Here is a 13,293-nt window from a genome sequence, read left to right as displayed (position 1 = left end):
ATGAAGGCTGCCCAGGCTAAGCTGCTTCTGTACAAAGAGTCAAAGTTTGTCAGTACCAATTCCAAACAGTATACATGTCATTCCTACAGAAGTCATTCTCTGCTTCATTTGCTTCCTGACCCAGGATGGCATAAATCCACAGGCAAAGCGTCATTATTCATACGTCAGCTTCTTGTCAATCATTGCCAACAACTGCCTCTCCGCTACAAAGTGTCTGTCTGCTGAGAATGGGAATTTTCATTGCGAGGTGAGGGGGAATGGGGTATAATCTTTGACTGTTTCATGTAAATAAACATGAAGGAAACAAAATGATCACTTTCATTCCATCCACCAACTTAATTTCTCTTATTCATCTGCTCACTTCATCTTGACCAGTGCACGACATCCTCCTCAATCCAAAGCTTCAACCTCAATCTAGTTGATGACAGATCGATTGATCCATGGCCTCACCTCTCCCTTGCATTCCTTTAGCCCAACAATCCTCTAAGATCTTTGCATTCCAGGTACTTCAATTTCTCCACCATTGAAATTCAAACTTTCAGCTCCTTAGATACCAATCTCTAGAATTATATAACACAGAAGAGGCCATCCAACCCAACAAGTCTATGCCACCAAGGTCACATGAAATCTACAGTAGTCCCTCCTTCCCGCACTAAGCCCAATTCAACATTTCAGTTGATATCTGTTTGTGGAGTTGAAGGATTTTGTCCTCTCCTCATCAAGTGCATGTAATTATTTTCAATATACTTTATAATTATCACTAACATGAGTTTAATCCTGCCCACATTATATTACCCACCTTTGCCTGATCATATTCTTATTGTTTCTGGATCTCAATGCAGAATTTTGATATCTATTGTTTCAATTTCCAATGTTTTGCTTACCAGATTCTTGGGCCCAGGTCAAAACCAGGATTAACAAGCTTTGTCATTGGAAAGAATAGGTTTCCCTTGAGTGTCGCTGAATCTAATTGATAGGGCCAGGTTACCTTTTCTGGATTCCATTTTCAAGCCACAAGCCAGAAACAGGCTGCAGACTAGAGGGGTGCGAACCAGCCAGAGACCTCATGAACAAAGGGCAGGTTGGAGAGGAGGAAGGAAAATATCAAAAGGAGTCAAAAAATTATCTCACGTGTAAGGGAGAAGGGACTGGTAAGCAGCAAGGATGAAGTGCTGAAATACAAGGAGACATTGACATGTTTTATCACATTAAAAAGACACTATCTGTTATACATTGCCAGGGTTACTTTCATTTTGGACTACATTAGCTGTGAAGTAAAGTTAACTACACTTTTATTCTCAGGATAGATACTGAAGGTTGGGTGAGGTGTGGAGCATCAGAGTGAAGACCATGAGGTTTGTAGGTCATTCATAAGATATCAGAAATTGGGTGAAAAAGGGTTCAATTATGATGGTGGTTAAAAGTGTTGCCTGATGGTTGGGGGTGGGACATGGGAATGTACTAATGTTTATCATGGCCCACAAACATTAACCAAAATAACGCAACAGTCGGAGTCTCCCTTTAGCTGCTAAGAAACTTGAGGTCTTGAAAATTCAGACAACCATTGTTTAAATGGGTTGAGAAAAATAACAGTATGGCAACTTCATTATAATAAGAAGTTCCACCTCCTGACCCTTTTCACCAGATATTGGGAAGGATCTAGGCAGGTTGGGTTTGAGATTTTTACATTTCATTCCCACCTCTCTTGTTTTGAGAATTACATTTTCTCCCTTGACCTATAAAACAAATAAATTCTAAATCATGCAAAATACTCCCTCTCTTCTTGTTCCCATTAATTCATATTTAAAATCCTCGTCTTACTCAACCATAAACTCCAGGTCGTGACCTGATCAATTTACTCCTGCAGCTTTCTCCAACCTCTTTGCCCTCCCATAGCTTCCAAGCCCCTGAGCTATGTCTGCTGTGTTTCATTCTCCCCACCCCCTCTGCTTCACTGTTATTAGCACAATGTTTGACTGTTTCTTTGGAACTCGCTCACTGACACACACTGTCTCTTCCTCCCTCTCAAATCCCTTTTCTCTCTTGAAAGCAACATCTCTCCCTACAAAGCATGCTGGTCCGCTTGTCGGTATTAAAGGCACCAGACAAATTGGATGCAATACATAAATTTATTTTTAAGAAAGGTAACAAAACACCTTTACACATTCTGTACTTGCAGCATTTAGCTGCCAGGTACATTTTGTGCACCAAAGCAATGCTAAAACGAAATGTTTCATTCCCTGTACAGACCGAACTATAGGTTGATTACTCAACCTGGTAATGCTCTATTCCTTTGCTGTCAGTCTCCACCTGTCTGCAATTGCATTTAAACTGGCAAGGAAGGCAATAGATTAAGGTTTCACCTGTGTTTTCTTGACTGGATAGCATAATTTACGATAACCTCACAGTGTCAGTTTTTAATAGGTTACCTCCCTTGACTGTGTGCTGCATTTTTTCAAGGTAAGATCACCTGTCTGACACAGTTCACTGTGAATAATTTGAAATGATCATTAGACACAAAGCAGTATTTTTTACTATTTCTATAACGAAGGCTAATTTTGGCGGTATTAGGCGAGAACTTTCAAAAGCTGAGTGGGGGCAGACGTTCGCAGGTAAAGGGACGGCTGGAAAATAGGAAGTCTTCAGAAATGAGATAACACGAATCCAGAGACAGTATATTCCTGTTAGAATGAAAGGAAAGGCTGGCAGGTGTAGGGAATGCTGGATGACTAAAGAAATTGAGGGTTTGATTAAGAAAAAGAAGGAAGCATATGTCAGATAGAGACAAGATAGATTGAATGAACTCTTCGAGTATATAGGCAGTAGGGAATTCAGGAGGGCAAAAAAGGGGAAGACATTGATCAGGTGGTTGATGAAGAAGCAGCACTCCAAAAGCTAGTGCTTCCAAATATACCTGTTGTACTGTAACCTGGTGTTGTGTGATTGTTAACTTTGTCTGTCAGCAAAACTGTTAGACAGTCATTCAGCAAGGAAACAGACTTTTCAGTCCAACCAGTCCATGCCAAACATAATTTCAAACTAAACTAGTCCTACCTGCCTGCACATGGCCATAATCATCAAAACATTTATTATTTATGCATTTGTCTTTTAAATATAGTAACTGTATCCACATTCACAACTTGCTCTGGAAGTTCATTCCACATGTGAACCATTCTATCTTTCTCCTCTCACTTTAAAAAATATGCCTCCTCAACTTGAAATCGCCCACCCTAGGGTAAAGGCATCTGCCATTCAACTTATCTAAGCAACTCATGATTTTGATAAGGTCACCTCAAAACCTTTGAGTTCCAGTGAAAAAGGTTCCAGCCTATCCAGTCTCTCCTTATAATGCAAACCCTCCATTTCCGGCAACATCCTGAAAAATCTTTTCTGAGTCCTCTCCAGCATAATAATAATCTTCCTTTTAACAGGGAGACCAGAACTTAAGCTTCACTTTAGTAAGGTCCTCAAGTTGAACACATTACTGTATTTGACACTCCAAACATGGTGTCAGGAATGGTCAGTGCCTGGAAGTGATATCAAAACTTTGGGGTGCCACTGTGAGAAAGCATGGTGGGGTTGGGGTGGGGGTGTGGGGGTAAATTGCAGTGGAAACACTGCCTGAATGAAGATGGTTGCATCCAGCTCCAGTTTGGATTACTGATCATGTGCTGCACAACTGGAAATTCTGCCATGAACATAGATGAAAGCAATAGCTATAGATTTGTCGAGCAATTGAGACAAGTCACTGCACTTTTATCACTCTTGGCGGGGTGCACTCTTGGGTGGGGGGGGGGGGGGAACTGTTCCAAAATATATAAAACATATTCCATCCTAATTCTCCAAGTGCAGAAAAAGACATAACAGAAATTTACAAAGCTTCGAAGGTGTGTTTTGTGGTGCAAACGAATGCAGTACATGTTCAATACTTGGACTAAGTGGAAAAGGAGTCTATTGATCAATATATAATGTCATTAGCTCAGAATGTAGAAGCCCGTGAATTTACATAATTAAATGTTTCAGTGCAGATTTGCATTAGGAATGGGGAATTCAAAGTGTAAGTGCTGCTACTGAAAAAGGCAGCTTACACCTCAGGAGAGCACTTGACCTGTGCAGAGATGCCAAGCTTGTGAAAGAATAGCAGGAGTTTATTCACAGCAGGACAGACCAATATTTGTATTATTCTGATAGATACTCTCGGCACACAGGGTAGAATAATCTCAGATAAAGAGTAGTATACAAATACCACAGAAGATATCTTGTATAAAAGAAGAAGCCATATCCAGTGTGGGGAAACCAGTGTTATCACTACAAAAAACTGAATCATTTCAGACACAGTGTATGGTGAAAGAGAAGCATAATAAGCACTAGATGGTCATTGGAGATAATGACTGAAGATTCTGATAAATTGCTAAACGCCATACAAGAGTCAGGTCGATAGATAATTTATGGTTTGTGCCTGTTTGAATGAATACTGCAAAAGGCTAAGATCAGGTCAACACAAGATGTCTTATCGACACTGGTGCATCATGCAACATCATGACCCTTACAGACATTTGTAAACTGGCTCAACACGGTGATCCAAAAATGAAGCTCTTGAAAATGGAGTTAAGATAGCACCATGTTAGTTTTGAGAAGACTGATTACTCTGTGAGTCTATTGGAATAGCTTGGCTGAGGATCTGGAATTCCAGTTCTTAGCAAGCAGAAGGCAATAATTGCAGTCAGAGCAAGTCTAAATTGTAGACTGATAATCCTCAAAAGGTAAAAAGAGATTTGCAATGTGTCACAATATACAACCACTGAGTGTGGTACACATCCTAGATAAGCACAATGTGATGATTATTCTCACACTAGAAGCTGGACCAAGTGACTTCAATGGCTACTGCTGAGATTGCCCAATCCCTGAAGGCACGCTTCAGCAATTATGACATTCCCAACAATGTCATGAGCAACAAAGGTCTTCAGTTCATGAGTAAAGAATTCATGAATGATTGGGAAATGCAACACCACATCATCTCCACAATATCCCAGACAAATGGAAAATCTGAGGCGGCAGTGAAAAATTGCTATAAGAATCATTAATAAATCAAGCAAATCCTGGATAGATGCACACAAGGCAATCCTCAAGTGGAGAATCACACTCACTGAAGGCATGGAAAGTAGTTCAGTACAAAGTATAATGTCACATCACATGACTCTTCGAATAGTAGACAAACTATAGAAAAACAGATGTGAGTGAAAAACAAGATGAATTAAAAGAAAGTCAAACTTTACAAGATTGCTAAATGATTACCAGAGCAGAATATTCAAGAGCCATTCAGGGTATAAACAAACAATGATCTCGACAAAACCACCCCCCAGGTGGCCACTTGGAACCTGCATGGATCAGTTGTCACTTCAATCGTATGTAGTGGAATGAATGATTGGATATAGCATCACAATTGAAGATAAATTCATCCAGTTACGGAGGCTATTTCTCAATTACAGGGAGGTGGTCAAGGAGAGGTGAATGCATCTCCCGCACAGATCATGTCAACTATCAGAGCCAGAAACTTGCAGAAATCCATTGAAGTAATTGAAAAGCAACAAACCAAAGCAACAAGAAATCCTGAGTGAAACAACATCACCTCGATGAACAGGCAACAAAATAATGAACGCACACACAATTAAAAGATCAGAATAATTTAACGACTATTTGTGCAATACATATGCTGAGACTGATTAAACTGCTAAATCATAAGAACAGTAGGATGTTTAGTAATTTAGATAACAAAGAGTGTATCAAACAGTGGGTATTTGGAATGTATTCCTGTACAAGTAGCCTTCATCGTCTGCTGTAGTCATGTGACCTTTAAGCCCCCACCCCACACATGCACGCACACCACTGACCTCTCTCACTCTCACCCTTGGCCTTCAAACTGTCGGCTTCTAGGCAGAAATATTAGGTCTAAGCTTTGATCGCTTTAGACAAGCTCAGCTAAACGTAATTCTGCATCACGAATAGATAAGCACAGTGACATTTTTTTATGAATTGTGATTTTTTATTAGTATTGCATAAAGTAAATAATTTCACTTTCCTCAAAAGTAGTTTTTAATTTGAAGCTAATTTTTAAAATGAGTACCTTTTCAATGCTGTTGTCAAACTATAATTCAGTCGCTGGTGTTCCATCCAGAAGCCATTTAACCAGATACTGGACAGTAGATGGTCTACTCTGAACTGCAGAGGGTATCAACTCTGCTTGCAAGAATGACCAGCAATGCTGAGTGTCCCACGTAAAACTTACTAAGAATGTAGTACTGTCACTGTCCTCAGAAATATAAGTGAAAATCTTTACTTTAATGCTTGCCATCTCCGAAGTACAACAGTGCATTGTATTGTTTGCTTAGTGCTAATTTAAGGTGTTTTATTGGTGACAAATATAAATGTGACTATTACATAAGCTTTTATTGAACATCAAATCAACTACTGTGGAGGTACACAATCCTAGACAACAAAATAAATTGTCTAAAATAAATGAATCCTATTTTGAAAGCAATAATTAGCTCAATTACGCATTTAATTGTGTTTTAATGTCTCAAAGTCTGTTTTTTTGCACTTGGCGTCACCTCATGATAAAGTAGAACTTGGTATGTTAAAACCTACAATAAATGTACCCTTTCTGGTTCATTATTCCTTCATTTGAGCTCTTTGTGGTACATCTGCTTCTCATTGCCTTGATTACTTTTCTCTTTTTTACTTGATTTTTCAGTTCTGTTTCCAACCCTCTTCATTTGTTTTTAGAATGCTGCTTAATGTCATGGACCACTTAAAGGCAGAAATGTAGCTGACAGGTTCATTATGATAATAAGAGGACTGTTGGATTCAGTTAGGCAGAAACTATTTGGATATATATATATAAACCGTGGAATCGTAACCAGAAGTTCAACGGCAGCGAAAGCTCAAACACATCATCAATATTTTGTTTGCAAACTGAATACTGAATTTTATTCATGATCTAGTAAAAGTCTAATTGTCACCACTGCCTATAGAGGTCAGTTGATATATGTATTATCTGGTATAATTTGCTGAGCACTGTACTGTAATTATGGGTCTGAAAGTGGTATGTGTAAAATATGGGGGGAGCGTGAGATACCAACCTATAATAATCTGTTATGACTCACCATAGGCTCACCAGGTTGGCAAGCTTTTGGATTATTCGATGTTTTACCATGGCAAGAATCTCTCTGCCTCTTTCACAATGTGAATCTAAATTGAAGCCTTTATGATGCAAACTGCCGTATTCCTCCAGACACCAGAGCTGGCAGGTGTGTATTGGATTCATATGGCTCGTTAGAAACCTAAACATCCTGAAGACAATAAAACTTTGTTTGACATTCCAGCATTTGTCCACCGTCACTTGGACAGACCTATCCCTTTGAACTCAGTGGGCATCAATGCTAAAGATTGCAAGTGGATTCTAATTGGGGATGGGATGGTGGTCGGGGTGGGGGGAGGGGGGGGAGCTCAGGAGGGAGCAGGAAGAGTGGTGCAGGGTCGGGGAAGGGTACAGTTTTGACCAAAGCTAATGATGCACTGAAAAGCTAAAATTCAACTGGCTAGTCAAGTACTTGTGGAAACAGTTGGAGACTGCAGTGAGAGAGGGTCAATCTTTGGCTATGGGGTATTTTAAGTTAAATGAAAGGTGTCTGCTAGAGTTTTAGTCATGATGGATGCATTTATTCTGTATGAAAGTAAGTTGTACCAATTGAGCAAAGGTGATTTGAATCAACTCATGGTATATCACCAGCTGAGAGAATAAAATATCTCTGAGTCAGTCTGAGCTTCACTCAATTCATTTGATTTTGACTTCAGAGAAATTGCGGAATAGCAAAGGTGATGCAGTGTGGGATAGGGTGATTGAAACTCCCCTTGAACAACAAGAAACAGGCACAACTAAGGCATCTACTGACCCCACTTAATCTGAGCAGGTTAAGCATTGGGTCTGGACAGAGTGAATAGGAAGAAAATGTTTCCAATCATGAAAGATCAAGAATAAGAGGACACAGCCTTAAAGTAATTCAAAAAAGATGCAAATGTGAAATGAGGAAATGCGTTCTCGTACAGCCAGCATTTAGGTATTGGAAAGCATAGCCTGAGAGTGTGGTGGAGGCAGGTTTGAAGAATTCTAAGGAAATTGGTCAGGGAGTTAAATGACAAGAAGCAGCATTCTAAAATCATCTGAAAAGGGATGGAAACAGAACGGAAAATTCAAACAGAAAAATAATCGAGGTTATCTGAAAAAGAACAATGTGCAGAGTTCGAAGGATAAGATCGGTGCATGACACTGGGTGAGATAAAAACAGAAATTATTGGGGAAACGCAGTGGATTGGGCAGCACCTCTGAAGAGAAAGCAGAGACAACGCTTTTGATCCAGTGACCCTTGTTCAAAACTGATCGTAGTTAGGAAAAGGTTGGTATATATGCTGAAGATGGGGTGTGGTGGAAGATTGAATGAAAGGTGGAGAAGGAACCTAAGAGGGAGAGCACAATGGTTGGACAAATAAAGGAATGGTAAAGGTCAGCCTGGGAGGATAAATAGCTGCTAATGGGGTCTATTAGTAACTGACAGTGGGGTTATTTATGGGTAGCAGCCCATGTGATGACCAGGCCAGGGGTGGGAGTGTGTTCAGGAAAGGATATGGGAGAAGTGCTCAAGCCCTAAAATTATTAAACTCTACTGTATCCAGAAGGCTGCAGAGTCCCTAAGTAGAAAGTGAAATGTTGTTTCTTGGACTTGCGCTGAACTTCACTGGAGCACTGCAGCAAGCCTGAGGCAGAGATGGTGTGTTGAAAGGGCAGGCAACAGGAGACTCAGGATATCTTTTGCAGACAGAACATACATGTTCTCCAAAATAGTTGCTCCCACCTGCATTTTCTTTCCCCAATGTAAAGGAGACCACATTACGAGCAATGATTACAGTTGACTAAATTGAGTGAAATGCAGGTAAATCACTGCTTCACCTGGATGGCGTATCTAGGGCATTTGTTTCTGAGTTCCAGCATCCAGAGTTCTTTGTTTCTTTGGCACTGGGTGATATGCTCACATGGAGAGCTGGCACAGACATAATGGGTCAAATGGTCTCCTTCTGTGCTATCATAATTCTGTAATTTTGTGATTCTGTTTTGAAGAATGTTCTCTTTGGATCAAGTTAAAAATCACACAACACCAGGTTATAGTCCAACAGGTCTATTAGAAAGCACTAGCTTTCAGAACACTGCTCCTCCATCAGATAGCTGTGGGACAGGATTGTAAGGCACAGAATTTATAGCAAAAGATTATAGTGTCATGCAACTGAAACGATATGTAACTTGCATGACAGTGATGTTTTGATTTTCAACATGGTCCATCCCAGTCCAACACCGGCTCCCTCACCTCTTGGATCAAGCAATAAAGGTCAAGCTGGCACTCGGATGATAGAATAACCATGTCACGGATACGAAGTGGTACTTTTAAGAGAGAATAGCAAAGACTGCAGGTGCTGAGAGAAGAGCGATTGAATTCCAGCTATATTTCTATGATTTGGATAATGGGCTGAACTTCTAGTCATATTAGCTAAGTCTGAGGGAAAATGGGTAATATTTGCTGTACTGATCTCATACACTCCCTGTACTTATGTTCATAATTCCCCTCTGGAAATTGCTGGGATACATTTATCCCAGTGTTATAGCTTGGCCCATATGAATTGATGAAGTGATAGCAGAAACTGCAAGCTTATAAACATAAAACAGTCGAACACTTGAGAGACTTTATTTATTTTTAAAAGAATGACTGACTGTTCTTGTTTCAGGATAAGGTGTCATGTAAATAGGACTCTTCCTTTTCTTATAAGCAGTACCTGGCCACTTTGGGCAAACTCATTAAATTCCTAACTGGAGAAGGTATGAGAGTTGGAGAGAATGGAGTGAGAAACAGCCCACTGTTTCATCAACAGTGTGTCCATTGATGATGGGGAGCCTTTACAACAGTGCAAAAGATGACTGAAGCATCTTCAGCCAGGAATGCTCCTGAAGAAGGACTTATGCCCAAAAAGTCGATTCTCTGCTCCTTGGATGCTGCCTGACCTGCTGCGCTTTTCCAGCAACACATTTTCATGCTCCGGGGTCTGTCCACTTTATCTCTTTTCTGAGGTCCCAGCATCACATACACAGGAGTTCAGCCGATACAAATTGTATTGATATCATGTGTCACTCCACATGATATCAAGAATCTCTGGAAGGCACTGAATACTGAAGAAACCATGGGGCTTGGATAACATTGTGGAAATACTACTCAACACTTGGGTGCCAAAACTAGCAATGCCCCTAGCCAACCTATTCCAGTACAGCTTCAGCATTGGTATATGCAGAAATGATAGCCAGACTACTCCAGACCTCTTGGCATCATGGTAGCCCACAAACCCACCAACACACTAAAAACAGCAGCTAATGAACTTGGAAAAACCCCATACAGACAAGCAAAACTGATATCATTTACAAAGTACCTTGCAAGAACTGTAACAAACACTACATTGGACAAACAGGCAGAAAACTAGCCACCAGGATACATGAACATCAACCAGGCACAAAAAGACATGACCCACTCTCACTAGTATCCTTACATACAGATGAGGAAGGTCACCACTTCAACTGGGACAACGCATCCAAACTAGGACAAGCCAAGCATTGTCACACACGAGACTTCCTAGAAGCATGGCATTCCAACCAGAATTCTATTAACAAGCACATCAACCTGGACCCCGTTTACCACCCTCTGAGAAAAAGAACAGGAAATGATATTACAGCAAATGACATCAACAATCCAAGGAAACCTAAACACCATAAAGAGAAAGCGGGTCACTAACACCAGTGCTCCACCTGATGATGTTACCTAGTATGGTGATGAAACATCTGAAAATGAACCTTCCAACTCAGCAAGAAACTCACATCCAGAGCATTGATATAGACCCAGCAATGTGGATGATTGCTCAGTCATGAGCCCAAGAAGAAAGAAATAACCAATTTTGCTAAATGACATTCTATCAGTCAAGTCTGGATCAAAGCAAAGGAAAGCATTGCGGACAATGCTGCCAAGCAACACTTGCTCAGGAATAAACTGCTCTATGATTCTCACTTTGGATTCCATCACATCCTGTCAGCTCCTGATCTCATTATAGCCGTTGGTCCAAACATGGACAAAAGAGTTCTACTCCAGAGGTGAGACAGGAGTGAGTAGCCTTGACATCAAGGCAGCACTTGACTGACAATGGTTTCAAGGAAACCTAATAAACTGGAGTCAATAGGAATTAAGGTTAAAGTCTCCTCTGGATAGAGTCATAGCAAACACATAAGCCAAGTACGCTACTTAAGCACATAAGATCAGTCATCTCCTGGCCTCCAGTTCTTCATTGCATAGATTCCTCAGAGGAGTGTCCTCGGCTCAATCATCTTCAGTTGTTGCATTCTTCCTTCCTTCATAATATCAAAGTTGGATATGTTGCTGATGATTGCATAACGTTCAATGTCAATTGCAACTCTTCAGATACTGAAGCATGATCATCTGCAAATGATCCTGGATGATATCCAGACTTGGGTTGACAAGTGACAAGCAACATTCATGCCATGCGTGCCAGACAATGATGAAACAAGAGTAAATCTAACCATCACACCTTGACATTCAATGACATTGTTGCCGAATCCCTATCAAAGTTCTGGGCATTATCATTACCAGGAACTGAACTAGATGGCTCTATAAATATAATTGCTATAAGACCAGGTTTGGACTAGGAATTCTGCATGATTAACTTATTATCTGTTTTCCCAGTGCCATGCTACCCACCATGAGACAAGGCAGGTATTTCACCGCTTCCATGGATGGATTACTCCAACAACATGTTGAAGCTTGCACCGTCTAGGATAATGTTTGGCTTGGAGTGGAAAGTAAATACCACTATGCAGTGCATCTTGTAGACAGTACCAATTGCTGCCACTGTGAGCTAATGCTGAAGGTGGTGAATGTGGTGCCAATCAAGTGAGTTACTTTATACTTCCCTTGAAACTATATCACCATTTCTTCATTGTCACTGGGTCAAAATCCTGGAAATCCCTCCCTCACAGCATGGTGGGTTACTTAAAACACATGGATTGCAGCAGTTCAAGGCAGCAGTTCACCACCATCTTCTCCAGGGCTTTAGGGGATGTTTGTAAATGCTTGCTTTACAATGATGTCCACGCACCATTAAAAAAATTATTATTTTTTTTAAAACCTCTAAAGATTCTGCAGATTAAATCCACATTATAACATGATTTAATCATGAGTGGTTACATTCTGAGTTTGAATCACATTGTCTAGGATTGTACATTAGCAGCAAAGAATGCAAGCGGTATGTTGTTGATTGATTGTATTTCGTAGACATTACATTACAGGTAAAACAGAGCCTGAGCTTCCAATCTTGCTGCAATGCAACAGTTCATTGCCCATGCAACCCACGCTGTCAACACACAGAAAGGGCTAGTTGCAGTTTTCAATTGTTCCTCTTTTAAAATAAGCTTATGTACTCCTAATGTAATTTATATTGAATACCAACAGCACTAAAGTCAGGATTTTTTTTGGCAGAATAGAACTGAGTTTTCCCATTTCTTAACAAAGTTTTCTTATTGCATGAGATTCAAGTTGACTTGTTCACGATGGCCCATGTTGACTTTTCTCTCAATCTTCTGTTCAGCAACTGGCCTCTCTGGTGCCCATCTCAGAATTGTATGAGAAGAGAGATGCAGGTGCTTGCTACTGCTGGGACTTTACAATGTTTCAAGGTGCTCATGTCATACTTAAACTCCAGCTTCATAGCACTTTAGGTTCTGCAGCCAAATAATTATCTTTCACATGGTGTTCCTGCACACTGTTATCCTGAAGGAGATGGCCGGAAAGGGAGTTTAGCTCTACAGTACCCCCACAGGAACCTGGAGCTGTTGGTAGACAAGTACTGGTCAAAAAGGGGGCTGTTCTTTTCCCTGCTGATGAACCAATGAGCCATTCCAACAGATTTAGCCAGTTAAGCCAAAATAGTGGCCTGGTGTAGTTTCATCTTGAATGAAACTCAATATATGGTGCTGATAGAAAAGAAGGAGATTAATGATCTTCTACATTCCTCAAGGCTGAGTGCCACCATTGTCTACCTACTCTGTCACATTGACAGCGCCCTACCTCACTTGAACTTTGCCACTGTACACCTAACTCACTAAGGGTCATGGGCTACAGCTCTTAGTATTCTATG

This window comes from Hemiscyllium ocellatum, chromosome 13, assembly GCF_020745735.1.
Source record: "Hemiscyllium ocellatum isolate sHemOce1 chromosome 13, sHemOce1.pat.X.cur, whole genome shotgun sequence".
NCBI classification, from domain to species: Eukaryota; Metazoa; Chordata; class Chondrichthyes; order Orectolobiformes; family Hemiscylliidae; genus Hemiscyllium; species Hemiscyllium ocellatum.
This window is presented reverse-complemented; position numbering follows the sequence as displayed.